The sequence below is a fragment of the Chiloscyllium punctatum genome, chromosome 42 (genome assembly GCF_047496795.1).
Source record: "Chiloscyllium punctatum isolate Juve2018m chromosome 42, sChiPun1.3, whole genome shotgun sequence".
NCBI classification, from domain to species: Eukaryota; Metazoa; Chordata; class Chondrichthyes; order Orectolobiformes; family Hemiscylliidae; genus Chiloscyllium; species Chiloscyllium punctatum.
The window spans coordinates 9,431,621-9,451,083 of NC_092780.1; the positions used below are offsets into that span (position 1 = coordinate 9,431,621).

Below are 19,463 nucleotides of genomic sequence, written 5' to 3' on the forward strand. Positions count from 1 at the left end.
GCCGCTCCAGTGCCGGGAAGTTGCTTCTATGAAGGGGGCACCCAGATTTGAACTGGGGACCTCTTGATCTGCAGTAAAATGCTCTACCACTGAGCTATACCCCCAACAGAAAACTGCGGTGCATGTTTACACTTTCCACATACTACAGTGACAATTGTCTAAAACAACTCTCTTGTCTGCGCCTTTCAACAGTTTACGTGCAGCACAGATGTTTTGTATGTGGAACCTAACTCCAAAATGACTGTCTGACTTCAATGGCATTTGCATCGGAAATGGAAATGGCTGAGTGGTAGAGTCCAGATGGACGGAAGATATTGCTCCGATGACCTCGGCGCTGACCGTATGCACGTGCAATGCTTTCATGCTCTCGTTTCGGCGCTGCAGTGCATGTTTTGCAACATCTCACGATGCAACACGGATCTTCGTGTCTTTGAGGTGTTCATCAAAGAAGGAACCTTGCTGTGGTAGCAAAACACCCCCCCTTCAGTGTTTCCTGTGCAGGATGGGCAACGGCAGTTACTTGAAAAGCCGCTCCAGTGCAGGGAAGTTGCTTGTATAACGGGGACACCCAGATTTGAACTGGGGACCTCTGGATCTGCAGTCAAATGCTCTACCACTGAGCTAGACTCCCACGAGAAAAAAGCGGTGCATGTTTACACTTTCCACATACTACAATGACAATTGTCTAAAACAACTCTCTTGTCTGCGCCTTTCATCAGTTTACGTGCAGCACAGATGTTTTGTATGTGGAACCTAACTCCAAAATGACTGTCTGACTTCAATGGCATTTGCATCGGAAATGGAAATGGCTGAGTGGTAGAGTTCAGATGGACGGAAGATATTGCGCAGATGCACTCATAGAGTGCATCCGCGCTGACCGTATGCACGTGCAACGCTTTCATGCTCTCGTTTCTGCGCTGCAGTGCATGTTTTGCAACATCTCACGATGCACCACGGATCTTTGAGTCTTTGAGGTGTTCATCATAGAAGGAACCTTGCTGTGGTAGCAAAACACCCCTCCTTCAGTGTTTCCTGTGCAGGATGGGCAACGGCAGTTACTTGAAAAGCCGCTCCAGTGCAGGGAAGTTGCTTGTATAAAGGGGGCACCCAGATTTGAACTGGGGACCTCTTGATCTGCAGTCAAATGCTCCACCACTGAGCTATACCCCCAACAGAAAACTGCGGTGCATGTTTACACTTTCCACATACTACAGTGACAATTGTCTAAAACAACTCTCTTGTCTGCGCCTTTCAACAGTTTACGTGCAGCACAGATGTTTTGTATGTGGAACCTAACTCCAAAATGACTGTCTGACTTCAATGGCATTTGCATCGGAACTGGAAATGGCTGAGTGATGGACGTAAGATGTTGCGCAGATGCACTCATCGAGTGCATCCGCGCTGACCGTATGTACGTGCAACGCTTTCATGCTCTCGTTTCGGGGCTGCAGTGCATGTTTTGCAACATCTCACGATGCAACACGGATCTTTGTGTCTTTGAGGTGTTCATCATAGAAGGAACCTTGCTGTGGTAGCAAAACACCCCTCCTTCAGTGTTTCCTGTGCAGGATGGGCAACGGCAGTTACTTGAAAAGCCGCTCCAGTGCCGGGAAGTTGCTTCTATGAAGGGGGCACCCAGATTTGAACTGGGGACCTCTTGATCTGCAGTAAAATGCTCTACCACTGAGCTATACCCCCAACAGAAAACTGCGGTGCATGTTTACACTTTCCACATACTACAGTGACAATTGTCTAAAACAACTCTCTTGTCTGCGCCTTTCAACAGTTTACGTGCAGCACAGATGTTTTGTATGTGGAACCTAACTCCAAAATGACTGTCTGACTTCAATGGCATTTGCATCGGAAATGGAAATGGCTGAGTGGTAGAGTCCAGATGGACGGAAGATATTGCTCCGATGACCTCGGCGCTGACCGTATGCACGTGCAATGCTTTCATGCTCTCGTTTCGGCGCTGCAGTGCATGTTTTGCAACATCTCACGATGCAACACGGATCTTCGTGTCTTTGAGGTGTTCATCAAAGAAGGAACCTTGCTGTGGTAGCAAAACACCCCTCCTTCAGTGTTTCCTGTGCAGGATGGGCAACGGCAGTTACTTGAAAAGCCGCTCCAGTGCAGGGAAGTTGCTTGTATAACGGGGACACCCAGATTTGAACTGGGGACCTCTGGATCTGCAGTCAAATGCTCTACCACTGAGCTAGACTCCCACGAGAAAAAAGCGGTGCATGTTTACACTTTCCACATACTACAATGACAATTGTCTAAAACAACTCTCTTGTCTGCGCCTTTCATCAGTTTACGTGCAGCACAGATGTTTTGTATGTGGAACCTAACTCCAAAATGACTGTCTGACTTCAATGGCATTTGCATCGGAAATGGAAATGGCTGAGTGGTAGAGTTCAGATGGACGGAAGATATTGCGCAGATGCACTCATAGAGTGCATCCGCGCTGACCGTATGCACGTGCAACGCTTTCATGCTCTCGTTTCTGCGCTGCAGTGCATGTTTTGCAACATCTCACGATGCACCACGGATCTTTGAGTCTTTGAGGTGTTCATCATAGAAGGAACCTTGCTGTGGTAGCAAAACACCCCTCCTTCAGTGTTTCCTGTGCAGGATGGGCAACGGCAGTTACTTGAAAAGCCGCTCCAGTGCAGGGAAGTTGCTTGTATAAAGGGGGCACCCAGATTTGAACTGGGGACCTCTTGATCTGCAGTCAAATGCTCTACCACTGAGCTATACCCCCAACAGAAAACTGCGGTGCATGTTTACACTTTCCACATACTACAGTGACAATTGTCTAAAACAACTCTCTTGTCTGCGCCTTTCAACAGTTTACGTGCAGCACAGATGTTTTGTATGTGGAACCTAACTCCAAAATGACTGTCTGACTTCAATGGCATTTGCATCGGAACTGGAAATGGCTGAGTGGTGGACGTAAGATATTGCGCAGATGCACTCATCGAGTGCATCCGCGCTGACCGTATGTACGTGCAACGCTTTCATGCTCTCGTTTCGGGGCTGCAGTGCATGTTTTGCAACATCTCACGATGCAACACGGATCTTTGTGTCTTTGAGGTGTTCATCAAAGAAGGAACCTTGCTGTGGTAGCAAAACACCCCTCCTTCAGTGTTTCCTGTGCAGGATGGGCAACGGCAGTTACTTGAAAAGCCGCTCCAGTGCAGGGAAGTTGCTTGTATAAAGGGGGCACCCAGATTTGAACTGGGGACCTCTGGATCTGCAGTCAAATGCTCTACCACTGAGCTATACCCCCAACAGAAAACTGCGGTGCATGTTTACACTTTCCACATACTACAGTGACAATTGTCTAAAACAACTCTCTTGTCTGCGCCTTTCAACAGTTTACGTGCAGCACAGATGTTTTGTATGTGGAACCTAACTCCAAAATGACTGTCTGACTTCAATGGCATTTGCATCGGAAATGGAAATGGCTGAGTGGTAGAGTCCAGATGGACGGAAGATATTGCTCCGATGACCTCGGCGCTGACCGTATGCACGTGCAATGCTTTCATGCTCTCGTTTCGGCGCTGCAGTGCATGTTTTGCAACATCTCACGATGCAACACGGATCTTCGTGTCTTTGAGGTGTTCATCAAAGAAGGAACCTTGCTGTGGTAGCAAAACACCCCTCCTTCAGTGTTTCCTGTGCAGGATGGGCAACGGCAGTTACTTGAAAAGCCGCTCCAGTGCAGGGAAGTTGCTTGTATAAAGGGGGCACCCAGATTTGAACTGGGGACCTCTGGATCTGCAGTCAAATGCTCTACCACTGAGCTAGACTCCCACGAGAAAAGGGCGGTGCATGTTTACACTTTCCACATACTACAATGACAATTGTCTAAAACAACTCTCTTGTCTGCGCCTTTCATCAGTTTACGTGCAGCACAGATGTTTTGTATGTGGAACCTAACTCCAAAATGACTGTCTGACTTCAATGGCATTTGCATCGGAAATGGAAATTGCTGAGTGGTAGAGTTCAGATGGACGGAAGATATTGCGCAGATGCACTCATAGAGTGCATCCGCTCTGACCGTATGCACGTGCAACGCTTTCATGCTCTCGTTTCTGCGATGCAGTGCATGTTTTGCAACATCTCACGATGCAACACGGATCTTCGTGTCTTTGAGGTGTTCATCGTAGAAGGAACCTTGCTGTGGTAGCAAAACACCCCTCCTTCAGTGTTTCCTGTGCAGGAGGGGCAACGGCAGTTACTTGAAAAGCCGCTCCAGTGTCGGGAAGTTGCTTGGAAAAGGGGGCACCCAGATTTGAACTGGGGACCTCTTGATCTGCAGTCAAATGCTCTACCACTGAGCTATACCCCCAACGGAAAACTGCGGTGCATGTTTATACTTTCCACACACTACAGTGACAATTGTCGAAAACAACTCTTTTGTCTGTGCCTTTCAACAGTTTACGTGCAGCACAGATGTTTTGTATGTGGAACCTAACTCCAAAATGACTGTCTGACTTCAATGGCATTTGCATCGGAACTGGAAATGGCTGAGTGGTAGAGTTCAGATGGACGGAAGATATTGCGCCGATGCACTCATAGAGTGCATCCGCGCTGACCGTATGCACGTGCAACGCTTTCATGCTCTCGTTTCTGCGATGCAGTGCATGTTTTGCAACATCTCACGATGCAACACGGATCTTTGTGTCTTTGAGGTGTTCATCGTAGAAGGAACCTTGCTGTGGTAGCAAAACACCCCTCCTTCAGTGTTTCCTGTGCAGGATGGGCAACGGCAGTTACTTGAAAAGCCGCTCCAGTGCAGGGAAGTTGCTTGTATAAAGGGGGCACCCAGATTTGAACTGGGGACCTCTGGATCTGCAGTCAAAGGCTCTACCACTGAGCTATACCCCCAACAGAAAACTGCGGTGCATGTTTACACTTTCCACATACTACAGTGACAATTGTCTAAAACAACTCTCTTGTCTGCGCCTTTCAACAGTTTACGTGCAGCACAGATGTTTTGTATGTGGAACCTAACTCCAAAATGACTGTCTGACTTCAATGGCATTTGCATCGGAAATGGAAATGGCTGAGTGGTAGAGTTCAGATGGACGGAAGATATTGCGCAGATGCACTCATAGAGTGCATCCGCGCTGACCGTATGTACGTGCAACGCTTTCATGCTCTCGTTTCGGGGCTGCAGTGCATGTTTTGCAACATCTCACGATGCAACACGGATCTTTGTGTCTTTGAGGTGTTCATCATAGAAGGAACCTTGCTGTGGTAGCAAAACACCCCTCCTTCAGTGTTTCCTGTGCAGGATGGGCAACGGCAGTTACTTGAAAAGCCGCTCCAGTGCCGGGAAGTTGCTTCTATGAAGGGGGCACCCAGATTTGAACTGGGGACCTCTTGATCTGCAGTAAAATGCTCTACCACTGAGCTATACCCCCAACAGAAAACTGCGGTGCATGTTTACACTTTCCACATACTACAGTGACAATTGTCTAAAACAACTCTCTTGTCTGCGCCTTTCAACAGTTTACGTGCAGCACAGATGTTTTGTATGTGGAACCTAACTCCAAAATGACTGTCTGACTTCAATGGCATTTGCATCGGAAATGGAAATGGCTGAGTGGTAGAGTCCAGATGGACGGAAGATATTGCTCCGATGACCTCGGCGCTGACCGTATGCACGTGCAATGCTTTCATGCTCGCGTTTCGGCGCTGCAGTGCATGTTTTGCAACATCTCACGATGCAACACCTCACGATGCAACACGGATCTTCGTGTCTTTGAGGTGTTCATCAAAGAAGGAACCTTGCTGTGGTAGCAAAACACCCCTCCTTCAGTGTTTCCTGTGCAGGATGGGCAACGGCAGTTACTTGAAAAGCCGCTCCAGTGCAGGGAAGTTGCTTGTATAAAGGGGGCACCCAGATTTGAACTGGGGACCTCTGGATCTGCAGTCAAATGCTCTACCACTGAGCTAGACTCCCACGAGAAAAGGGCGGTGCATGTTTACACTTTCCACATACTACAATGACAATTGTCTAAAACAACTCTCTTGTCTGCGCCTTTCATCAGTTTACGTGCAGCACAGATGTTTTGTATGTGGAACCTAACTCCAAAATGACTGTCTGACTTCAATGGCATTTGCATCGGAAATGGAAATGGCTGAGTGGTAGAGTTCAGATGGACGGAAGATATTGCGCAGATGCACTCATAGAGTGCATCCGCGCTGACCGTATGCACGTGCAACGCTTTCATGCTCTCGTTTCTGCGATGCAGTGCATGTTTTGCAACATCTCACGATGCAACACGGATCTTCGTGTCTTTGAGGTGTTCTTCAAAGAAGGAACCTTGCTGTGGTAGCAAAACACCCCTCCTTCAGTGTTTCCTGTGCAGGATGGGCAACGGCAGTTACTTGAAAAGCCGCTCCAGTGCTGGGAAGTTGCTTGTATAAAGGGGGCACCCAGATTTGAACTGGGGACCTCGGGATCTGCAGTCAAATGCTCTACCACTGAGCTATACCCCCAACAGAAAACGGCGGTGCATGTTTACACTTTCCACATACTACAGTGACAATTGTCTAAAACAACTCTCTTGTCTGCGCCTTTCAACAGTTTACGTGCAGCACAGATGTTTTGTATGTGGAAACTAACTCCAAAATGACTGTCTGACTTCAATGGCATTTGCATCGGAACTGGAAATGGCTGAGTGGTGGACGTAAGATATTGCGCAGATGCACTCATCGAGTGCATCCGCGCTGACCGTATGTACGTGCAACGCTTTCATGCTCTCGTTTCGGGGCTGCAGTGCATGTTTTGCAACATCTCACGATGCAACACGGATCTTTGTGTCTTTGAGGTGTTCATCAAAGAAGGAACCTTGCTGTGGTAGCAAAACACCCCTCCTTCAGTGTTTCCTGTGCAGGATGGGCAACGGCAGTTACTTGAAAAGCCGCTCCAGTGCCGGGAAGTTGCTTCTATGAAGGGGGCACCCAGATTTGAACTGGGGACCTCTTGATCTGCAGTAAAATGCTCTACCACTGAGCTATACCCCCAACAGAAAACTGCGGTGCATGTTTACACTTTCCACATACTACAGTGACAATTGTCTAAAACAACTCTCTTGTCTGCGCCTTTCAACAGTTTACGTGCAGCACAGATGTTTTGTATGTGGAACCTAACTCCAAAATGACTGTCTGACTTCAATGGCATTTGCATCGGAAATGGAAATGGCTGAGTGGTAGAGTCCAGATGGACGGAAGATATTGCTCCGATGACCTCGGCGCTGACCGTATGCACGTGCAATGCTTTCATGCTCTCGTTTCGGCGCTGCAGTGCATGTTTTGCAACATCTCACGATGCAACACGGATCTTCGTGTCTTTGAGGTGTTCTTCAAAGAAGGAACCTTGCTGTGGTAGCAAAACACCCCTCCTTCAGTGTTTCCTGTGCAGGATGGGCAACGGCAGTTACTTGAAAAGCCGCTCCAGTGCTGGGAAGTTGCTTGTATAAAGGGGGCACCCAGATTTGAACTGGGGACCTCGGGATCTGCAGTCAAATGCTCTACCACTGAGCTATACCCCCAACAGAAAACGGCGGTGCATGTTTACACTTTCCACATACTACAGTGACAATTGTCTAAAACAACTCTCTTGTCTGCGCCTTTCAACAGTTTACGTGCAGCACAGATGTTTTGTATGTGGAACCTAACTCCAAAATGACTGTCTGACTTCAATGGCATTTGCATCGGAACTGGAAATGGCTGAGTGGTGGACGTAAGATATTGCGCAGATGCACTCATCGAGTGCATCCGCGCTGACCGTATGTACGTGCAACGCTTTCATGCTCTCGTTTCGGGGCTGCAGTGCATGTTTTGCAACATCTCACGATGCAACACGGATCTTTGTGTCTTTGAGGTGTTCATCAAAGAAGGAACCTTGCTGTGGTAGCAAAACACCCCTCCTTCAGTGTTTCCTGTGCAGGATGGGCAACGGCAGTTACTTGAAAAGCCGCTCCAGTGCCGGGAAGTTGCTTCTATGAAGGGGGCACCCAGATTTGAACTGGGGACCTCTTGATCTGCAGTAAAATGCTCTACCACTGAGCTATACCCCCAACAGAAAACTGCGGTGCATGTTTACACTTTCCACATACTACAGTGACAATTGTCTAAAACAACTCTCTTGTCTGCGCCTTTCAACAGTTTACGTGCAGCACAGATGTTTTGTATGTGGAACCTAACTCCAAAATGACTGTCTGACTTCAATGGCATTTGCATCGGAAATGGAAATGGCTGAGTGGTAGAGTCCAGATGGACGGAAGATATTGCTCCGATGACCTCGGCGCTGACCGTATGCACGTGCAATGCTTTCATGCTCTCGTTTCGGCGCTGCAGTGCATGTTTTGCAACATCTCACGATGCAACACGGATCTTCGTGTCTTTGAGGTGTTCTTCAAAGAAGGAACCTTGCTGTGGTAGCAAAACACCCCTCCTTCAGTGTTTCCTGTGCAGGATGGGCAACGGCAGTTACTTGAAAAGCCGCTCCAGTGCTGGGAAGTTGCTTGTATAAAGGGGGCACCCAGATTTGAACTGGGGACCTCTGGATCTGCAGTCAAATGCTCTACCACTGAGCTAGACTCCCACGAGAAAAGGGCGGTGCATGTTTACACTTTCCACATACTACAGTGACAATTGTCTAAAACAACTCTCTTGTCTGCGCCTTTCATCAGTTTACGTGCAGCACAGATGTTTTGTATGTGGAACCTAACTCCAAAATGACTGTCTGACTTCAATGGCATTTGCATCGGAAATGGAAATGGCTGAGTGGTAGAGTTCAGATGGACGGAAGATATTGCGCAGATGCACTCATAGAGTGCATCCGCGCTGACCGTATGCACGTGCAACGCTTTCATGCTCTCGTTTCTGCGCTGCAGTGCATGTTTTGCAACATCTCACGATGCACCACGGATCTTTGAGTCTTTGAGGTGTTCATCATAGAAGGAACCTTGCTGTGGTAGCAAAACACCCCTCCTTCAGTGTTTCCTGTGCAGGATGGGCAACGGCAGTTACTTGAAAAGCCGCTCCAGTGCAGGGAAGTTGCTTGTATAAAGGGGGCACCCAGATTTGAACTGGGGACCTCTTCATCTGCAGTCAAATGCTCTACCACTGAGCTATACCCCCAACGGGAAACTGCGGTGCATGTTTATACTTTCCACACACTACAGTGACAATTGTCGAAAACAACTCTTTTGTCTGTGCCTTTCAACAGTTTACGTGCAGCACAGATGTTTTGTATGTGGAACCTAACTCCAAAATGACTGTCTGACTTCAATGGCATTTGCATCGGAACTGGAAATGGCTGAGTGGTAGAGTTCAGATGGACGGAAGATATTGCGCAGATGCACTCATCGAGTGCATCCGCGCTGACCGTATGTACGTGCAACGCTTTCATGCTCTCGTTTCGGGGCTGCAGTGCATGTTTTGCAACATCTCACGATGCAACACGGATCTTTGTGTCTTTGAGGTGTTCATCATAGAAGGAACCTTGCTGTGGTAGCAAAACACCCCTCCTTCAGTGTTTCCTGTGCAGGATGGGCAACGGCAGTTACTTGAAAAGCCGCTCCAGTGCCGGGAAGTTGCTTCTATGAAGGGGGCACCCAGATTTGAACTGGGGACCTCTTGATCTGCAGTAAAATGCTCTACCACTGAGCTATACCCCCAACAGAAAACTGCGGTGCATGTTTACACTTTCCACATACTACAGTGACAATTGTCTAAAACAACTCTCTTGTCTGCGCCTTTCAACAGTTTACGTGCAGCACAGATGTTTTGTATGTGGAACCTAACTCCAAAATGACTGTCTGACTTCAATGGCATTTGCATCGGAAATGGAAATGGCTGAGTGGTAGAGTCCAGATGGACGGAAGATATTGCTCCGATGACCTCGGCGCTGACCGTATGCACGTGCAATGCTTTCATGCTCTCGTTTCGGCGCTGCAGTGCATGTTTTGCAACATCTCACGATGCAACACGGTTCTTCGTGTCTTTGAGGTGTTCATCAAAGAAGGAACCTTGCTGTGGTAGCAAAACACCCCTCCTTCAGTGTTTCCTGTGCAGGATGGGCAACGGCAGTTACTTGAAAAGCCGCTCCAGTGCAGGGAAGTTGCTTGTATAACGGGGGCACCCAGATTTGAACTGGGGACCTCTGGATCTGCAGTCAAATGCTCTACCACTGAGCTAGACTCCCACGAGAAAAAGGCGGTGCATGTTTACACTTTCCACATACTACAATGACAATTGTCTAAAACAACTCTCTTGTCTGCGCCTTTCATCAGTTTACGTGCAGCACAGATGTTTTGTATGTGGAACCTAACTCCAAAATGACTGTCTGACTTCAATGGCATTTGCATCGGAAATGGAAATGGCTGAGTGGTAGAGTTCAGATGGACGGAAGATATTGCGCAGATGCACTCATAGAGTGCATCCGCGCTGACCATATGCACGTGCAACGCTTTCATGCTCTCGTTTCGGGGCTGCAGTGCATGTTTTGCAACATCTCACGATGCAACACGGATCTTTGAGTCTTTGAGGTGTTCATCATAGAAGGAACCTTGCTGTGGTAGCAAAACACCCCTCCTTCAGTGTTTCCTGTGCAGGATGGGCAACGGCAGTTACTTGAAAAGCCGCTCCAGTGCAGGGAAGTTGCTTGTATAAAGGGGGCACCCAGATTTGAACTGGGGACCTCTGGATCTGCAGTCAAATGCTCTACCACTGAGCTAGACTCCCACGAGAAAAGGGCGGTGCATGTTTACACTTTCCACATACTACAATGACAATTGTCTAAAACAACTCTCTTGTCTGCGCCTTTCATCAGTTTACGTGCAGCACAGATGTTTTGTATGTGGAACCTAACTCCAAAATGACTGTCTGACTTCAATGGCATTTGCATCGGAAATGGAAATTGCTGAGTGGTAGAGTTCAGATGGACGGAAGATATTGCGCAGATGCACTCATAGAGTGCATCCGCTCTGACCGTATGCACGTGCAACGCTTTCATGCTCTCGTTTCTGCGATGCAGTGCATGTTTTGCAACATCTCACGATGCAACACGGATCTTCGTGTCTTTGAGGTGTTCATCGTAGAAGGAACCTTGCTGTGGTAGCAAAACACCCCTCCTTCAGTGTTTCCTGTGCAGGAGGGGCAACGGCAGTTACTTGAAAAGCCGCTCCAGTGTCGGGAAGTTGCTTGGAAAAGGGGGCACCCAGATTTGAACTGGGGACCTCTTGATCTGCAGTCAAATGCTCTACCACTGAGCTATACCCCCAACGGAAAACTGCGGTGCATGTTTATACTTTCCACACACTACAGTGACAATTGTCGAAAACAACTCTTTTGTCTGTGCCTTTCAACAGTTTACGTGCAGCACAGATGTTTTGTATGTGGAACCTAACTCCAAAATGACTGTCTGACTTCAATGGCATTTGCATCGGAACTGGAAATGGCTGAGTGGTAGAGTTCAGATGGACGGAAGATATTGCGCCGATGCACTCATAGAGTGCATCCGCGCTGACCGTATGCACGTGCAACGCTTTCATGCTCTCGTTTCTGCGATGCAGTGCATGTTTTGCAACATCTCACGATGCAACACGGATCTTTGTGTCTTTGAGGTGTTCATCGTAGAAGGAACCTTGCTGTGGTAGCAAAACACCCCTCCTTCAGTGTTTCCTGTGCAGGATGGGCAACGGCAGTTACTTGAAAAGCCGCTCCAGTGCAGGGAAGTTGCTTGTATAAAGGGGGCACCCAGATTTGAACTGGGGACCTCTGGATCTGCAGTCAAAGGCTCTACCACTGAGCTATACCCCCAACAGAAAACTGCGGTGCATGTTTACACTTTCCACATACTACAGTGACAATTGTCTAAAACAACTCTCTTGTCTGCGCCTTTCAACAGTTTACGTGCAGCACAGATGTTTTGTATGTGGAACCTAACTCCAAAATGACTGTCTGACTTCAATGGCATTTGCATCGGAAATGGAAATGGCTGAGTGGTAGAGTTCAGATGGACGGAAGATATTGCGCAGATGCACTCATAGAGTGCATCCGCGCTGACCGTATGTACGTGCAACGCTTTCATGCTCTCGTTTCGGGGCTGCAGTGCATGTTTTGCAACATCTCACGATGCAACACGGATCTTTGTGTCTTTGAGGTGTTCATCATAGAAGGAACCTTGCTGTGGTAGCAAAACACCCCTCCTTCAGTGTTTCCTGTGCAGGATGGGCAACGGCAGTTACTTGAAAAGCCGCTCCAGTGCCGGGAAGTTGCTTCTATGAAGGGGGCACCCAGATTTGAACTGGGGACCTCTTGATCTGCAGTAAAATGCTCTACCACTGAGCTATACCCCCAACAGAAAACTGCGGTGCATGTTTACACTTTCCACATACTACAGTGACAATTGTCTAAAACAACTCTCTTGTCTGCGCCTTTCAACAGTTTACGTGCAGCACAGATGTTTTGTATGTGGAACCTAACTCCAAAATGACTGTCTGACTTCAATGGCATTTGCATCGGAAATGGAAATGGCTGAGTGGTAGAGTCCAGATGGACGGAAGATATTGCTCCGATGACCTCGGCGCTGACCGTATGCACGTGCAATGCTTTCATGCTCGCGTTTCGGCGCTGCAGTGCATGTTTTGCAACATCTCACGATGCAACACCTCACGATGCAACACGGATCTTCGTGTCTTTGAGGTGTTCATCAAAGAAGGAACCTTGCTGTGGTAGCAAAACACCCCTCCTTCAGTGTTTCCTGTGCAGGATGGGCAACGGCAGTTACTTGAAAAGCCGCTCCAGTGCAGGGAAGTTGCTTGTATAAAGGGGGCACCCAGATTTGAACTGGGGACCTCTGGATCTGCAGTCAAATGCTCTACCACTGAGCTAGACTCCCACGAGAAAAGGGCGGTGCATGTTTACACTTTCCACATACTACAATGACAATTGTCTAAAACAACTCTCTTGTCTGCGCCTTTCATCAGTTTACGTGCAGCACAGATGTTTTGTATGTGGAACCTAACTCCAAAATGACTGTCTGACTTCAATGGCATTTGCATCGGAAATGGAAATGGCTGAGTGGTAGAGTTCAGATGGACGGAAGATATTGCGCAGATGCACTCATAGAGTGCATCCGCGCTGACCGTATGCACGTGCAACGCTTTCATGCTCTCGTTTCTGCGATGCAGTGCATGTTTTGCAACATCTCACGATGCAACACGGATCTTCGTGTCTTTGAGGTGTTCTTCAAAGAAGGAACCTTGCTGTGGTAGCAAAACACCCCTCCTTCAGTGTTTCCTGTGCAGGATGGGCAACGGCAGTTACTTGAAAAGCCGCTCCAGTGCTGGGAAGTTGCTTGTATAAAGGGGGCACCCAGATTTGAACTGGGGACCTCGGGATCTGCAGTCAAATGCTCTACCACTGAGCTATACCCCCAACAGAAAACGGCGGTGCATGTTTACACTTTCCACATACTACAGTGACAATTGTCTAAAACAACTCTCTTGTCTGCGCCTTTCAACAGTTTACGTGCAGCACAGATGTTTTGTATGTGGAACCTAACTCCAAAATGACTGTCTGACTTCAATGGCATTTGCATCGGAACTGGAAATGGCTGAGTGGTGGACGTAAGATATTGCGCAGATGCACTCATCGAGTGCATCCGCGCTGACCGTATGTACGTGCAACGCTTTCATGCTCTCGTTTCGGGGCTGCAGTGCATGTTTTGCAACATCTCACGATGCAACACGGATCTTTGTGTCTTTGAGGTGTTCATCAAAGAAGGAACCTTGCTGTGGTAGCAAAACACCCCTCCTTCAGTGTTTCCTGTGCAGGATGGGCAACGGCAGTTACTTGAAAAGCCGCTCCAGTGCCGGGAAGTTGCTTCTATGAAGGGGGCACCCAGATTTGAACTGGGGACCTCTTGATCTGCAGTAAAATGCTCTACCACTGAGCTATACCCCCAACAGAAAACTGCGGTGCATGTTTACACTTTCCACATACTACAGTGACAATTGTCTAAAACAACTCTCTTGTCTGCGCCTTTCAACAGTTTACGTGCAGCACAGATGTTTTGTATGTGGAACCTAACTCCAAAATGACTGTCTGACTTCAATGGCATTTGCATCGGAAATGGAAATGGCTGAGTGGTAGAGTCCAGATGGACGGAAGATATTGCTCCGATGACCTCGGCGCTGACCGTATGCACGTGCAATGCTTTCATGCTCTCGTTTCGGCGCTGCAGTGCATGTTTTGCAACATCTCACGATGCAACACGGATCTTCGTGTCTTTGAGGTGTTCTTCAAAGAAGGAACCTTGCTGTGGTAGCAAAACACCCCTCCTTCAGTGTTTCCTGTGCAGGATGGGCAACGGCAGTTACTTGAAAAGCCGCTCCAGTGCTGGGAAGTTGCTTGTATAAAGGGGGCACCCAGATTTGAACTGGGGACCTCGGGATCTGCAGTCAAATGCTCTACCACTGAGCTATACCCCCAACAGAAAACGGCGGTGCATGTTTACACTTTCCACATACTACAGTGACAATTGTCTAAAACAACTCTCTTGTCTGCGCCTTTCAACAGTTTACGTGCAGCACAGATGTTTTGTATGTGGAACCTAACTCCAAAATGACTGTCTGACTTCAATGGCATTTGCATCGGAACTGGAAATGGCTGAGTGGTGGACGTAAGATATTGCGCAGATGCACTCATCGAGTGCATCCGCGCTGACCGTATGTACGTGCAACGCTTTCATGCTCTCGTTTCGGGGCTGCAGTGCATGTTTTGCAACATCTCACGATGCAACACGGATCTTTGTGTCTTTGAGGTGTTCATCAAAGAAGGAACCTTGCTGTGGTAGCAAAACACCCCTCCTTCAGTGTTTCCTGTGCAGGATGGGCAACGGCAGTTACTTGAAAAGCCGCTCCAGTGCCGGGAAGTTGCTTCTATGAAGGGGGCACCCAGATTTGAACTGGGGACCTCTTGATCTGCAGTAAAATGCTCTACCACTGAGCTATACCCCCAACAGAAAACTGCGGTGCATGTTTACACTTTCCACATACTACAGTGACAATTGTCTAAAACAACTCTCTTGTCTGCGCCTTTCAACAGTTTACGTGCAGCACAGATGTTTTGTATGTGGAACCTAACTCCAAAATGACTGTCTGACTTCAATGGCATTTGCATCGGAAATGGAAATGGCTGAGTGGTAGAGTCCAGATGGACGGAAGATATTGCTCCGATGACCTCGGCGCTGACCGTATGCACGTGCAATGCTTTCATGCTCTCGTTTCGGCGCTGCAGTGCATGTTTTGCAACATCTCACGATGCAACACGGATCTTCGTGTCTTTGAGGTGTTCTTCAAAGAAGGAACCTTGCTGTGGTAGCAAAACACCCCTCCTTCAGTGTTTCCTGTGCAGGATGGGCAACGGCAGTTACTTGAAAAGCCGCTCCAGTGCTGGGAAGTTGCTTGTATAAAGGGGGCACCCAGATTTGAACTGGGGACCTCTGGATCTGCAGTCAAATGCTCTACCACTGAGCTAGACTCCCACGAGAAAAGGGCGGTGCATGTTTACACTTTCCACATACTACAGTGACAATTGTCTAAAACAACTCTCTTGTCTGCGCCTTTCATCAGTTTACGTGCAGCACAGATGTTTTGTATGTGGAACCTAACTCCAAAATGACTGTCTGACTTCAATGGCATTTGCATCGGAAATGGAAATGGCTGAGTGGTAGAGTTCAGATGGACGGAAGATATTGCGCAGATGCACTCATAGAGTGCATCCGCGCTGACCGTATGCACGTGCAACGCTTTCATGCTCTCGTTTCTGCGCTGCAGTGCATGTTTTGCAACATCTCACGATGCACCACGGATCTTTGAGTCTTTGAGGTGTTCATCATAGAAGGAACCTTGCTGTGGTAGCAAAACACCCCTCCTTCAGTGTTTCCTGTGCAGGATGGGCAACGGCAGTTACTTGAAAAGCCGCTCCAGTGCAGGGAAGTTGCTTGTATAAAGGGGGCACCCAGATTTGAACTGGGGACCTCTTCATCTGCAGTCAAATGCTCTACCACTGAGCTATACCCCCAACGGGAAACTGCGGTGCATGTTTATACTTTCCACACACTACAGTGACAATTGTCGAAAACAACTCTTTTGTCTGTGCCTTTCAACAGTTTACGTGCAGCACAGATGTTTTGTATGTGGAACCTAACTCCAAAATGACTGTCTGACTTCAATGGCATTTGCATCGGAACTGGAAATGGCTGAGTGGTAGAGTTCAGATGGACGGAAGATATTGCGCAGATGCACTCATCGAGTGCATCCGCGCTGACCGTATGTACGTGCAACGCTTTCATGCTCTCGTTTCGGGGCTGCAGTGCATGTTTTGCAACATCTCACGATGCAACACGGATCTTTGTGTCTTTGAGGTGTTCATCATAGAAGGAACCTTGCTGTGGTAGCAAAACACCCCTCCTTCAGTGTTTCCTGTGCAGGATGGGCAACGGCAGTTACTTGAAAAGCCGCTCCAGTGCCGGGAAGTTGCTTCTATGAAGGGGGCACCCAGATTTGAACTGGGGACCTCTTGATCTGCAGTAAAATGCTCTACCACTGAGCTATACCCCCAACAGAAAACTGCGGTGCATGTTTACACTTTCCACATACTACAGTGACAATTGTCTAAAACAACTCTCTTGTCTGCGCCTTTCAACAGTTTACGTGCAGCACAGATGTTTTGTATGTGGAACCTAACTCCAAAATGACTGTCTGACTTCAATGGCATTTGCATCGGAAATGGAAATGGCTGAGTGGTAGAGTCCAGATGGACGGAAGATATTGCTCCGATGACCTCGGCGCTGACCGTATGCACGTGCAATGCTTTCATGCTCTCGTTTCGGCGCTGCAGTGCATGTTTTGCAACATCTCACGATGCAACACGGTTCTTCGTGTCTTTGAGGTGTTCATCAAAGAAGGAACCTTGCTGTGGTAGCAAAACACCCCTCCTTCAGTGTTTCCTGTGCAGGATGGGCAACGGCAGTTACTTGAAAAGCCGCTCCAGTGCAGGGAAGTTGCTTGTATAACGGGGGCACCCAGATTTGAACTGGGGACCTCTGGATCTGCAGTCAAATGCTCTACCACTGAGCTAGACTCCCACGAGAAAAAGGCGGTGCATGTTTACACTTTCCACATACTACAATGACAATTGTCTAAAACAACTCTCTTGTCTGCGCCTTTCATCAGTTTACGTGCAGCACAGATGTTTTGTATGTGGAACCTAACTCCAAAATGACTGTCTGACTTCAATGGCATTTGCATCGGAAATGGAAATGGCTGAGTGGTAGAGTTCAGATGGACGGAAGATATTGCGCAGATGCACTCATAGAGTGCATCCGCGCTGACCATATGCACGTGCAACGCTTTCATGCTCTCGTTTCGGGGCTGCAGTGCATGTTTTGCAACATCTCACGATGCAACACGGATCTTTGAGTCTTTGAGGTGTTCATCATAGAAGGAACCTTGCTGTGGTAGCAAAACACCCCTCCTTCAGTGTTTCCTGTGCAGGATGGGCAACGGCAGTTACTTGAAAAGCCGCTCCAGTGCAGGGAAGTTGCTTGTATAAAGGGGGCACCCAGATTTGAACTGGGGACCTCTGGATCTGCAGTCAAATGCTCTACCACTGAGCTAGACTCCCACGAGAAAAGGGCGGTGCATGTTTACACTTTCCACATACTACAATGACAATTGTCTAAAACAACTCTCTTGTCTGCGCCTTTCATCAGTTTACGTGCAGCACAGATGTTTTGTATGTGGAACCTAACTCCAAAATGACTGTCTGACTTCAATGGCATTTGCATCGGAAATGGAAATTGCTGAGTGGTAGAGTTCAGATGGACGGAAGATATTGCGCAGATGCACTCATAGAGTGCATCCGCTCTGACCGTATGCACGTGCAACGCTTTCATGCTCTCGTTTCTGCGATGCAGTGCATGTTTTGCAACATCTCACGATGCAACACGGATCTTCGTGTCTTTGAGGTGTTCATCGTAGAAGGAACCTTGCTGTGGTAGCAAAACACCCCTCCTTCAGTGTTTCCTGTGCAGGAGGGGCAACGGCAGTTACTTGAAAAGCCGCTCCAGTGTCGGGAAGTTGCTTGGAAAAGGGGGCACCCAGATTTGAACTGGGGACCTCTTGATCTGCAGTCAAATGCTCTACCACTGAGCTATACCCCCAACGGAAAACTGCGGTGCATGTTTATACTTTCCACACACTACAGTGACAATTGTCGAAAACAACTCTTTTGTCTGTGCCTTTCAACAGTTTACGTGCAGCACAGATGTTTTGTATGTGGAACCTAACTCCAAAATGACTGTCTGACTTCAATGGCATTTGCATCGGAACTGGAAATGGCTGAGTGGTAGAGTTCAGATGGACGGAAGATATTGCGCCGATGCACTCATAGAGTGCATCCGCGCTGACCGTATGCACGTGCAACGCTTTCATGCTCTCGTTTCTGCGATGCAGTGCATGTTTTGCAACATCTCACGATGCAACACGGATCTTTGTGTCTTTGAGGTGTTCATCGTAGAAGGAACCTTGCTGTGGTAGCAAAACACCCCTCCTTCAGTGTTTCCTGTGCAGGATGGGCAACGGCAGTTACTTGAAAAGCCGCTCCAGTGCAGGGAAGTTGCTTGTATAAAGGGGGCACCCAGATTTGAACTGGGGACCTCTGGATCTGCAGTCAAAGGCTCTACCACTGAGCTATACCCCCAACAGAAAACTGCGGTGCATGTTTACACTTTCCACATACTACAGTGACAATTGTCTAAAACAACTCTCTTGTCTGCGCCTTTCAACAGTTTACGTGCAGCACAGATGTTTTGTATGTGGAACCTAACTCCAAAATGACTGTCTGACTTCAATGGCATTTGCATCGGAAATGGAAATGGCTGAGTGGTAGAGTTCAGATGGACGGAAGATATTGCGCAGATGCACTCATAGAGTGCATCCGCGCTGACCGTATGTACGTGCAACGCTTTCATGCTCTCGTTTCGGGGCTGCAGTGCATGTTTTGCAACATCTCACGATGCAACACGGATCTTTGTGTCTTTGAGGTGTTCATCATAGAAGGAACCTTGCTGTGGTAGCAAAACACCCCTCCTTCAGTGTTTCCTGTGCAGGATGGGCAACGGCAGTTACTTGAAAAGCCGCTCCAGTGCCGGGAAGTTGCTTCTATGAAGGGGGCACCCAGATTTGAACTGGGGACCTCTTGATCTGCAGTAAAATGCTCTACCACTGAGCTATACCCCCAACAGAAAACTGCGGTGCATGTTTACACTTTCCACATACTACAGTGACAATTGTCTAAAACAACTCTCTTGTCTGCGCCTTTCAACAGTTTACGTGCAGCACAGATGTTTTGTATGTGGAACCTAA

General features: G+C 48.1%; 4 non-coding genes across 4 annotated transcripts; all 4 read right to left on the bottom strand.

Annotated features, from left to right (window-relative positions):
• Positions 1 to 2,692: 2,692 nt before the first annotated feature.
• Positions 2,693 to 2,764, bottom strand: trnac-gca (transfer RNA cysteine (anticodon GCA)). The gene has a single exon. It is a non-coding gene; the product is annotated as a tRNA-Cys (tRNA).
• Positions 2,765 to 4,285: 1,521 nt separating this feature from the next.
• On the bottom strand, positions 4,286 to 4,357 carry trnac-gca (transfer RNA cysteine (anticodon GCA)). Its single transcript has one exon. It is a non-coding gene; the product is annotated as a tRNA-Cys (tRNA).
• A 6,879-nt stretch (positions 4,358 to 11,236) lies between these two features.
• On the bottom strand, positions 11,237 to 11,308 carry trnac-gca (transfer RNA cysteine (anticodon GCA)). Its single transcript has one exon. It is a non-coding gene; the product is annotated as a tRNA-Cys (tRNA).
• Positions 11,309 to 18,187: 6,879 nt separating this feature from the next.
• trnac-gca (transfer RNA cysteine (anticodon GCA)) lies at positions 18,188 to 18,259 on the bottom strand. The gene has a single exon. It is a non-coding gene; the product is annotated as a tRNA-Cys (tRNA).
• Between the last annotated feature and the right edge of the window lie 1,204 nt (positions 18,260 to 19,463).